At 28.8% G+C, this 12,657-nt stretch overlaps 1 long non-coding RNA gene across 2 annotated transcripts in view; it reads right to left on the reverse strand.

Moving 5' to 3' along the window:
• The window catches only part of LOC126908884 (uncharacterized), a 16,003-nt gene extending 3,585 nt beyond the window's left edge, over window positions 1-12,418 (reverse strand). For both annotated transcript variants that reach the window (XR_007704867.1, XR_007704868.1), the window contains exons 1-2: window positions 12,350-12,418; window positions 11,548-11,705 (exon numbers count right to left, since the gene is read on the reverse strand). This is a non-coding gene — a long non-coding RNA (uncharacterized LOC126908884). The remainder of the gene's footprint in view (window positions 1-11,547; window positions 11,706-12,349) is intronic.
• Between the last annotated feature and the right edge of the window lie 239 nt (window positions 12,419-12,657).

Raw genomic sequence — 12,657 nt, forward strand, 5'->3', positions numbered from 1 at the left:
CTGGTTAATCTAATAAGAACACCAAGCATTTTGAAGGCTTTACAGCAGATATGTTGGATGTGAGCACTGGGGTCAAGATTGTGGCTGAATTTGAATCCAAGGTCCATAATATTGTTAGATGCACGAGGGATTTCTTCACTACCAAGGCGATATGGGAAAGTAATCGGAGAGTGATTCCTAAAAAATGTAAAAGCTTTGCATTTGGATAGATTAAGTGTTAAACCCAACTTAGTTACCCAGTCAACAAATTTATCAAGATCTGCTTGGAGCCTTATACAGTCACTAGGAGATTGAATTTGCATAAATATTTTCATATCGTCCGCAAAACAGAGAACGCGAGAGTGTTTTAGAGTTAGCTGTATACTATTAACAAATATAGAAAATAGTAAAGGAGATAAGTGCCCCCCTTGAGGTACACCTGATTTAGTATGGAATAAGTTAGATTTTATTCCGAAAACTCTAACCCATTGATACCTATTGTTTAAATAAGAACTGAACCATGACAGAAGAGGCTCACCGAAGCCAGTTTCTTTGAGCACATGAATTAGGGCCTTATGATTAATAGAGTCAAAAGCTTTATTAAAGTCCGTATAAATTACATCTGCCTGAAAGCCACACTGAATGAGTTAAACACATAATTACAAAAGAGGACGTTGCAAGTGGAGGTAGATCGACCAGGTCGAAATCCATGCTGTTCATCTATGAGTATTTGGTTAACAAATGGTTGTATTGCATTGAGGACTAATTTTTCAAAGATTTTTGATAAATGTGATTGTATGGATATTGGTCGGTAATTTGAAGCGAGAGATAGACAGTTAGATTTAGGGACTGGTGTAACTGAACTTATTTTGAACATAGAAGGAAAAATACCTTCCTGTAGTTTAAACTGAACGTTTAAAAATAACCCACAAAGGATAGGACAAAATTGATCTAAGCTCGTAAAAGAACGTACCTAGTAAACCGTCAGGGCCAATAGACTTGTCACTCCTTAGGTCTAAAAGACAATTAAATATATCATCAACATTAAAGTGAACGGTATTAGGCAGATCAAAAGTTGGTATTTTTATTGCATCCGATATCGTATCAACAAACGGAGGCGAATTATTATATATTGAGGAAAAATATTCTGCCAGAAGATTGGCAGAATCAAGCTCATTTAAAGAGGTTTTATTATTAAGAGACAATATTCTAGGAATGGCGTTTTCGGAACGTTTATTTTTTATAAATTTCCAAAAGTGTTTAGGATTATTTTTAAGTGCATTTTCAACATGCTTTGTGTAGGCACGATAAGATTTTTTTGACTCATACTTAAACTTGGCACGAAGTAAAGAAAATTCCCCATAATCATTAATACTTAAAGATGCTTTATATTTTTTATGCGATTTTTTCTTTAAGAAAATAATTTGCTTAAGGTTTTTATTGAACCAAGGCGGAAAGGAAGTATCATTAAAGTAGTATAATGGCACGAAGTCTATTACAGACTTGTGCAAAGCATCATAAAGTACATTTACTGCTGAATCAATGTCCCATAACTGAAGTGTGGAAAACTAATCAAAAGACGATAAAAATAGACGTATACTGCTGTAGTTGGCTTTTTGAAAGTTATAGTAGCTATGGCTCTTGTTGCAATTGGGAAATTGAGTATCTACTGGTACTGATAAGTTAAGCGCGGGCTGATATTTGTCTATAGGCACAAGCGGTTCATTTGATTTTTCAACTATGAGATGCTTATTATTACAAAATATTAAATCTAAAATAGTACTATTTGAGTTAAGGACACTATTGATTTGATAAAATCCGTTTGTAGCAAACGTTTCAGGAATTAAAGGAGCACGCGTAGAAGAGGTATATGAGTAAGTTAAGCCATTGTTATCACAAGACCAAGAAATCTCAGGTAGATTATAGTCCCCGCAAATGATAAATATATCTTCTGGAAATCGGTGCATAAGATGATCAATGCAATTAGCGTGGGATTCATAAATTAAAGGGGAGGAAAGTGGGGGAATGTAGACTCCACAGACAACAAAGTTAAATGTTTCTGAATAAATAAATGTTCAACATTAATCGCACTTACAGAAATAGGGATAACTGGGATATCTTTACGAACACCAATAAGAACACCCCCCCCTCGCAAACAATTACTAGAAGCACTACATCGATCATATCTAAAAATATTATAATTGACAAATCCTAGCTCTGAATTCGAAAAATTATCAGTAAGCCACGTTTCAGTGAATACAAAAAAATTACAAGAAAGAGTTAATGAATTACAATTTAAATTAAATAATTTGGACGTCAGACCACGGCAATTTTGGTAGAAGCCGGACAGGGGTTGACTACTTGATATTGATTGTTATAAACGGGTGAATGGCGGTTGGCTGAATCCTCTTCTACGTGATGCAGCATCTTGTATTCTCGGTAAACCATTTTCAAAGATGATACGTAAACCAGACTCACCAGCCGCTGTTCGCTGCTCAAGATCCATGTAACAATCACGCAAGTGTTTGCGCTGCAACTCAGTTTTGTCACTAGTAATGCGAAGACCCTCAGGAAGCGACAGCCCGTTACGTTTTGCAGTGTTAAACTGAGACAGTAGACTTAAAGCAGACTCTTTACTGTTACAAATAATTTTTATTGGACGAGGTGCTTCAGAACGTGGTTTACCAAGACGAACAAGTTTTGCATTTGAAGATACAACTTCACCAAGTGGCCTAAGTAAATCCACTAGGGTTGCTTTGTCATACGTGACTCTAACAGATACTTCAGTAGAGGGTGATTCAGGAACTCCATAGATAATTAGGTTGGATTGACAACGTTCACGAGCAAATGTTTCAAGGAGAACTTGGGTCACTACTGTTTGCGACTGATCAAGGGCGTGGCACTCTAAATTGGCTACTTTAATCTTCAGATCATCTATTTCTTTACGAAGTTTCGAATTCTCAGCTTTTAATTCAAGTATTTGGTTGGATACATTCAATAAGTTATTTTTTAAATGTTTGTATTGCGCCTGGATTGAAGATAAAATATCAACGCATTTAAAGTAACCATAAGATCTTCATAAGAGACAGTTTTTGATTTTCCACAAGAGTCAGAACGGGGAACCTTGTTTTTCTGAGAAGGCTTGATTGGAGTATCTAATTTAGGCGGCATGGTAAAGAGTTGAAATGGAAAATGTTTTTACAGTTATGAATGAGCCCAGCGTTGAAGTCTCCGGACAAATAAAAACAAATCGAAAATGGCTTGGTAATCTGATGAGATCAAAGCTACTTTGTATACTATCGTTTAAGTCTCCAAAAAAACAGCTGATAGGACAGCGCTGAGATTGTTGAAGTGATAAGTGTAGAAAATTAATNAGATTGTTGAAGTGATAATTGTAGAAAATTGCTTGTGATTACGTAACAATAGCCAAGCAAAACAGCAACAGAATACAGGTCTTAACTTAGTTATTCAGACATAGAGCACACTGAATCGATTAACAAAGTAGGTATGACACATAGGTGAAGGAATGTATAAATCAGATAAATTATTTATTCAGTGATTAAAAGAAAATAATGTAAACAAAATCTAGCACATATGAGCAACTGTTATCACAGTTATATTTCATTAGTAGCTGCTCTTAGTAATTTAATATAATTCTTTTTGTAATGATCACTATGTTTGTTACATAGTTATACACATTACTGTTACATAACGATTACTACATATGATTATAGTATTTTATTTTCTATAATTATTAAAAGGTCTTACACAAATTTATATTTATGCAATTCCATAAATATTTATAATGATGTAACTAATAGTATTATTTATACAAAATACTAATAATAATATTGAGTTATTTTAACTTATATTTCGCATATTAGTACTAAATGTAAACCCATAATTATATTTAACTCATATTGAATATTTATTAATTTCTAATTTCATTTCCCGAAAAAAATATACATCACATAATCAATTTTGGGAAATTTAAATTTAGTTCCCAAAAATGGAATCTGTTTATTATAGTAATATACAAAATAAACATTTGTTAAATTAACAAGATGTTATCTATTTTAATAGTAATAAAATAAATCTGAGAATTATGAAATTTTTTCACATACAATATAATTTATAATTTGTTTTGCAATATATTGGCTTAGTAAATGTGAGAGTACAGAATTTTTATTTAGGACTAATTGTATTAATTATAAATATATAAAATATCACTTTTCGTAATCATTATTATAAAATATTGTTGATTATCATTAGCAACTAGAAACGAACAGAATTATGAAAAAAATCTAGTATCTGCTATTTGAAATTTGAAATTCAATTATAGAAATTAGGCTAAAATGATAGAACTATTATCATTTTAACTTGTATTTCGCAGATTAGTATTTAATGTAAATGCGTAAGACTTGTATGGGTGTCAACTTTGTTTTTCAAATGGGAATACATATTTTGAATTAAATAAAATGTTCAAAATTTAACTTTATTATTAAATGGCATTTAAATTTTTAGCATAACATTATTAATTTTATTTTTCATTGCTTTTTTCACAACTTTGATTATGTAAATATTATAGATCGACAATTAACTTTATTCGTTAATTAGATATAAAAGTTTACAATTAAAATTTTTATATTATTATATACACATATAATACACGAAAATTGCATTTCAATTAGTTAACTGATTTTTTTATGACGTCATTATCAAAGATACGGGACGTTTATGTGTCAATGGTGACTTATCAGTAATGTGCTTTTTGTATTGCCTGTTGATGTATTATTAATTTTCAACAATGTGCCTTACTATTTTACTTTAAGAATATCTGTTGACAAAGTCATAATTGATAATTTTTTCTAACTATACTAATGATGAATACTAAATAAGAGTTAAAATTTGTCCTAAAACTAGGTTTAACACGAATACAGAACTTCTTGAGCACATTATTTATGAAACATCTTACAGTTACTCGTCAACCGCCACAGCGTACGCACGTGTGTTATCTCCATTTATTCATGCTCTGTGTTCCTTTACGTATTCAACAATTATTACCTCTTATCGCTATTTTTATATCAATTTCATACCATGTGTTTATGTGATATTTGTGCCGTAAGTATTAAACGCGGTCAAAACGACTCAATTACATGTTTCTCTTGTTTGAAATTGTACCATCTTACTTGTGTTTCGTTAAAACAAGATGATCTCGACTATTTAAATAGTTTGAACAAATCACGGTCTTGTGTTAACTGTGCAAAAAAATCTAAAAATGCTATTTCCGTCGGCAACTCTACTAAACATCTCTCTTCTCTCTCTACTAATGAACCTGACTTAAAATTAATTATCAGTCATCTCGATAACCTACGCGCGGAGCAAACCAAACTTATTGATCTGATCAATGAGCAAAATGAGAAACTTAACTCTTTTGACAAAAAATTCCAAGATATCTTCTCTCAATTATCAAGTGTTAAAAATGAAAACAGTGTGCTGCGTAATGATTTGACTGCTATCAAAAATCGTGTCGATCTATTGGAATCAGCTGTTCCAAAGTCTAATGCTAATCACGACATGTTTTTTGAGTTTATTGACCGTCAAAATCGTTCTAAAAATATTATCGTTTTTAACGTGCACGAACAATCTAGCCAGAACAATACCTCAGATACTGATTCAATAACACACATTTTCAATAAACTCGGAACTGATATAAAACCCATAAAAATTAGCCGCTTAGGTAAACCTAACAATAAGCCTCGTCCATTGAAAGTTGAACTGCAAGCGGCCACAGAGGTATTTAAAATTCTCGGTCTATCACGCATCCTGAAATCCGATCAAAATCTTAAAGATATTAGAATTACGAGTGATAAATCACCGTATCAGCGAGAACTCCTTCGCGATCTACGCAACCAGTTGAGAGAGCGAATATCAAAAGGCGAGCCAAATCTGACAATTAAATACTACAAGGGTCAACCGACCATTATCTCCTCTGCGGTTCAAAAAAACTAGTCACTAATTCAAGCCTACTACTCTACTATCAAAATATTAGGAGCATAGTTTCTAAAATTAACTATTTAATCCCCTCACTCAATACCTCTCTATTTGATCTTATTGCTTTTACTGAAACATGGCTTTCACCTGATATATGTAACACTGAATTACACTTTGTTAATTACATAATTTTCCGTTGTGATAGATCGCCTCTAAATAGTGATCGTTCTCATGGTGGAGGCGTCTTGATTGCAGTAAAAAATACAATTAAATGTAAAATTTTAAATACTTCTATTAATTGCATTGAAGCAGTTTTCGTGCATTTACAAATGGCTGATACAATTTTCATTATTGGCTGCGTTTATATACCCCCTTGTTCCCCATTAATAACGTACGAAAATGTTTTCTCCGCTTTAAGTAATCTATACTCAGCCTACCCATCTGCAAAATTTATAATATTAGGTGATTTTAATCTACCATCAATTCACTGGAATCATTTATCGCTCCCAATAAATTGCACTTCTCAAGTAGATTCTTATTTTGTAAATATGTTGTCTTATTTTAACTTTAATCAGTTTAACTATATTCTTAACAAAAATAATGTAATTTTAGATCTAGTCTTATCAAATGTTCACCTAAATGTCTCTACTGATCCCGACCCATTATTACCATTAGATATGCATCACCCTGCTCTTAATGTTACTATAGATTACAATCAATTTATCATACTTAAGCCAACAGATTATTTTTATGATTTTAAACATTGTAATTATATTGATATTGTAAAATTTTTAGCCGATAATTTACCTTGCAATGCTTCTATTAATTTTAATCTTAATGAAATAATTAACCATTTATATAATTGTTTAAACGAAGCAATTAATACCTTTGTACCGAAAAAGCGTGTTTCGTCAAACAGCTTTCCCCCTTGGTATTCTACTGAGTTAAAAATATTATTATCACAAAAAAAAATTGCTCATTCATTGTATAAAAAATTTAATGACCCATCTGATTATAACAGCTTTTCCCATTTGAGGGCTAAATGTAAGAGAACTGCTAAACTAGATTATAAAAAATTTATTAATAAAGTCCAATTATCTGTCAAATCAAACCCTAAGTCTTTCTGGAAATATGTTAATAGTCGTAGAAATAATAAGTCAATACCAAGTCTCCTTACGCTCGATACAACGTCAGCTGATAATGGGCAAGATATAGTTAACTTATTTGCTAAATTTTTCTTTAAAAACTACCCTAAGCCAGACAATCTATCCATTTCTGCTCCTTGTTTAAATAATTCCTTAAGTAGTTATAATTTATTTTCCTTTTCGTCTATATTGTTCACTGAGGTCGATGTTTTAAATGAGCTTACCACTCTCTCTATCAATTACAACGTTGGTCCTGATAGCATTCCAGCCTTTTTCCTCTACAATTGCAGATTTATACTTACACCAACTTTAACACATATTTTTAACTTATCGCTCCAAAATGGTATATTCCCCGACTTATGGAAAAACTCTTTTATTTACCCGGTTTTTAAAAAAGGCGATCCCACAATTGTCTCTAACTACCGGCCAATATCAAAAATATCAGTTATTCCTAAACTCTTTTCAAAACTTATTTTTAATAAAATAAATAAACATTGTTCTGCATTTTTATCTCAACATCAATATGGTTTTATATCTAAGCGATCAGCTAATTGTAACCTTGCTATTACTAAACAAATAATACTTGACTCTTTCGTTGCTCGTTCTCAAACCGATATAATTTACACTGATATGTCAAAAGCGTTTGATAGCGTTAACCATGAACTACTGTTTATGAAATTAAAACTGTTTGGGTTCTCTGACCCTCTACTTTCCTGGTTTCGCTCTTTTCTTTCCAACCGCATTATCGTTGTTAAACATCTGAATTTTGAATCCGATAAATTTAATGTACCATCCGGGGTCCCGCAAGGTGATCACCTGTCTACCCTACTTTTTAATATTTTCATAAACGACATTCCGGATGTCATAAAAAAATCCCGCATTTTTCTCTTCGCTGACGATCTTAAACTGGTAAAAATAATTAATAATCAAGACGATGCTGATGACTTACAAACCGATATTAATAACATTCAATACTGGTGCTCAGCCAACCGTCTGTTATTAAATACCGAGAAATGCAAATTTATGCGATTTAGCCTAAGCAAAAATATCATCGATTATAACTACTCTATTTCTAATTCTAATATTGAATTATTAACCACCTTTAAAGACCTAGGCGTCATCTTCGACTCAAAACTAAATTTTTCAGCCCATACTGAAATGATAATTAATAAGGCAATGCGCAACTTAGGATTTATCAAGCGAACTTGTGGATCATTCAGAGATCCTCTATCTCTAAAAGTTTTATTCTGTGCCCTAGTTCGCTCTAACCTAGAATACTGTCCATTAATTTGGACTAATAATACCTCTAAACAGATTGATGTAATCGAATCAGTTCAAAATAACTTCCTCCGTTTCATCTCCTTTAACTTTAATGTTTATAGGCCACCTCACGGTTCCTATGACTCAATATTATCATTCATTAATCTTTCTCCATTAAAAACTAGACGCACTTTATTACTATCGAAATTGTTACATAATTTGCTCTTAGGAAATATAGACTGTGAAGAACTCCTTTCCCTCATCCGTTTTAAAATAAACCATAATAATACAAGATTCAGTGATTTATTTTATCCCGTCCCTTTTAAAACAAATTATATGAAAAACTGTCCTTCTAATATCCTTATGGCTGCAGGTAATTCTATTACCTTTGATTTTGTTTAGCATGTCTCATCTTAAGTCTTTCTATGTTACTATTTAACTTTTTTTTTGTTCTTATATATATTATTACTTACAAATGTATAATGTAATTTGTTTGTAATTAGTCATTTCTATGACCTCATTGTATTATTGATACGTGTATACGCTTAATATATTTGTTAAGGACTTACGTCCGTTTATATTTAAAATAAAATAAAAAATAGTTATTTTAATCACTGTTAAAATTAAATCTAAACAGGTTTCCTATTTTCCCGACATCTATCCATAGTCACAACTAGAATAAAACTTTAGGGAGTGTTACTATTATTTTTTAACACCAAAATATATTATTATATAAGATCACATATATATCCCACTTTTTTTGTAAGGTACTTTATTTAACCTCCAGTTATGTCTTTATATCTAAATGTACTAGATTTTTGGATTATACTTCACTTCACATTTGACTAATCATAACTCATTTACATTTTTACCCACAAAAAAATATCGAATACATTAATTAAAATGTACAAGAAATTTAGTGTTTTGATTAATAAAAAAAAAATTCGCAGTCATTAATATAAAATAAATTTGACTATGTAAAAAAAAAAAAAATTCTGTTCTTAAATTAAAGATACCTCTAAAGTTATCACAATTCAATAGCTCTATTATGTATAATAATTAATAATTAAATATCTTTGAATGTATCAATTTAATTAAGATACATTGAACAAATGACTTTTTCGTAGCAAATGTTAAAACTCGTACATGCGACATATCTTTCTGAAAATGTTAGCATAGTAAAGCCAGTTTTTTTTTACATTTGCAAATTTATAGCGCGTACTAGTAACATAACTGTCTCGATATATCAAACTATGTACAGCCCGCTAATTTTATATTATAAGTTTAAAGTCATCATTTGTTTTGAAAGTGTAACATAAATGAAAACAAACTTTCATATATCAATATGCATTTATAAGCAGTTCTCAAAATTATATTCATATATATATATATATATATATATACAGTAATTAGTAATTAAGGAAACATGCCAGTTCAAACAATAAGAACAATAGAAACCCGTTTCCTTACTTACTGAACACTCTATATATAATATAATATATATATATATATGTTATGATAATAAAATTAATACAAGAACCAACTTTTTTGTTTAAATTTCATATAGTCAAATATTATTTTCAATTAATAAATGTCCATCATTTTTTTTTATTTAAAATATTAAATCTCGTATAAAATAATTCGAGTATTCAATATTTTTTGTGGGGGATAGAAAGTCTAAAGTGAAATTATTCCAAAAATCTAATACATACAGTTGTATGGGCGCAACTAGAAGCTATGAGATATTGACCTCATAAAAAACGTAGGACATAAATGTTTTCTTAAATAATAATAATTTTTAGGTAAGATAATTATAATAACACTGACTAAAATTTTATTCTACACTTGCCTATAGAAAAGTTTCCGCAAAATGGAAAACCAGTTTACATTTAAATTTAACAGTGATAAAAATCACTATAGTAATATTTTTTAATACAAATTGCATCACTTTTTAAAATTTAACATAAAACGTTGAATTCAAGCTAATTTAATTAATTAATCCGTTTACAATAACTCGAATTTAGGCAGAAAATGTCTATGTGTATTTAATGTCATTTATTTTCATGTTAATTGTAATTATATTATAAAAATTAATGATATTAGATAGCAAAGGCAATATTGTAAGACAAGTGTCATCAAAGGCATATCGCTTTTTTCTATGCCCTAGGAAAACATTTTTATCAATACAGAATAATATAATTAAAATAAAATATATTATACATGTATATTAAATCAAGAATTTAAAAATTTAACGGTTTATATTAAATAAACGAATAAAGTTCTGTTAAAAATTAAAATGTTATACTATTAAAATAAAACTGCAAACAATTCATTTAATGCAAAATATGTATTCTTATTAAAAAAAAAATATTGATATACATACAAGGCATTATAGATGAACTTAAAAATTATTATATAGCTAATAATTCTGGAGTTCAAATATAAAATTATTAAAATTTAATAATTAGACCTCATTCTAGACTTAATTTTGATATACTATTCTTACAATTTTTCTGAATTACATTCAATCAAGTTAAGAATATATTAAAAGGTTTATTACAATAAAATCAAAATGATAAATTTATTATTATTATAAGTATATAGAAAAAAATTTCAGCTAAGGTTTATTAAAGAAATATATGTATCTAATAAAAGCTAAAACTTGACTATAATATAATATAATTGTGGGTACGTATCAGATTTTGAATAATGTCACCAAAATTAATCACTAAAACTACTAATTTAGCGATGTCCAAACTTTTTTATTCAAATATTACTAAAATAAAAAAATGTAATTGTACCTCATTGAATTTATACATTATTTTCCAAATGTTTTTAATTAAAAAATAAAAACTTTTAATACAATTTAATCGTTACCATTGAATAATTCATTTGTAACATTATTTTTAACCCTCCTTGAAAAGTATTATTATTTGGTAAACGTTACTACTCGTACAAATGTGCAAAATAAATTATAGAAAAAAAAATTAGTGAGTTAAACAAATTAAATAAAATGAAACAATACATGATAAATAAACAGTTTTAATTATTTAAACTCAAAGTAAATATCTAATTAATGTTTCAAAAAATTTAACTAATGTACATTTACATAAATAGAATGTTATAGATTTGTCTGGAAATTGTTTAATTATTAAAATGTAAAAATTACCTTGATAAATTTCTGTTGTTGGTTATTATTGAAATTTCATACGTGTCAAATTAATATTTTAATAAATATATTTTATGACTGGCATTAGTCTGAAAGCTCAACAACAAGTAATATTCATCTTACTGCATTGTGTTATTATTGAAAATTGTATTCGATTTCTAAAAGAAATTGCATCACTGTTTATAGCATAAAATAATTTCCCATAACACATTGATAACTTGTAAATACAGTTAATGTTTAAAAGATAAATAATAAAAATAAATTTAATTATTCTTTATTATTATAATAAACACGAAAATAGAAATTTTAGTTAATCACAAAGTAAAAAAAAACTCAAATTTACTAAGAAAATGTCTATGTGTATTTGTTTCCATGGTAATTTTAACTTTGAATTATCAAAAATACTTTACTATTATAACAACTATTAAGATCAACAATTAGCCAGTATTAATTACTTAAAAGTTATTTATATAATGCAGAAACAGCATTTATATAATTAGTGTTATTCAATGTTTACCGATCTATGTATTTCATTATCGATGTTGTTTACAGAGTTATAAAATAAAAACGATAAACGAATTACATTTTTAGCTTTCTTTCTTACTAACCATGTATGGTAAAAAAAATTCTATACACTAAATATACAGATTCTCTGTACAAAAATTATATAAAAATAAAGAATAACTATTTATCAGCTTTAGAATAAAAGACATAAATATAATTAATTATAAATCAATTTCACTATTTTGTTTTTTAAAATTACAAAGATTAAAAACAATTATAATATTGAATATTCAATAACCTGTACTCTTTAAATGGGTCAGTCTAGCATAATGGGTAGAAACGTATGTTTAAGCGCACAGGATCCTGAGTTTCATCCCCAGAATGCCAACAAATATATTTTTGTGCTTTTCTCATTGGTGGTGTTTGATCTTTGTTGCAAACCAAAGATAATACCCATCCCATTTATCTTTGGTTTAGCCAAGAACCATCTTTGACTGAACTTGTGAAAGAGTGCTTAGTGTTAATGTGAAACATTACATTTCAAATATTATGTGTCAGAATAAAAATTAATAAAATAAAATTTACAATATTTATTTTTAAAAGTAA

This window comes from Daktulosphaira vitifoliae, unplaced genomic scaffold (assembly GCF_025091365.1).
Source record: "Daktulosphaira vitifoliae isolate Bord-2020 unplaced genomic scaffold, ASM2509136v1 Scaffold_29, whole genome shotgun sequence".
NCBI classification, from domain to species: domain Eukaryota; kingdom Metazoa; phylum Arthropoda; class Insecta; order Hemiptera; family Phylloxeridae; genus Daktulosphaira; species Daktulosphaira vitifoliae.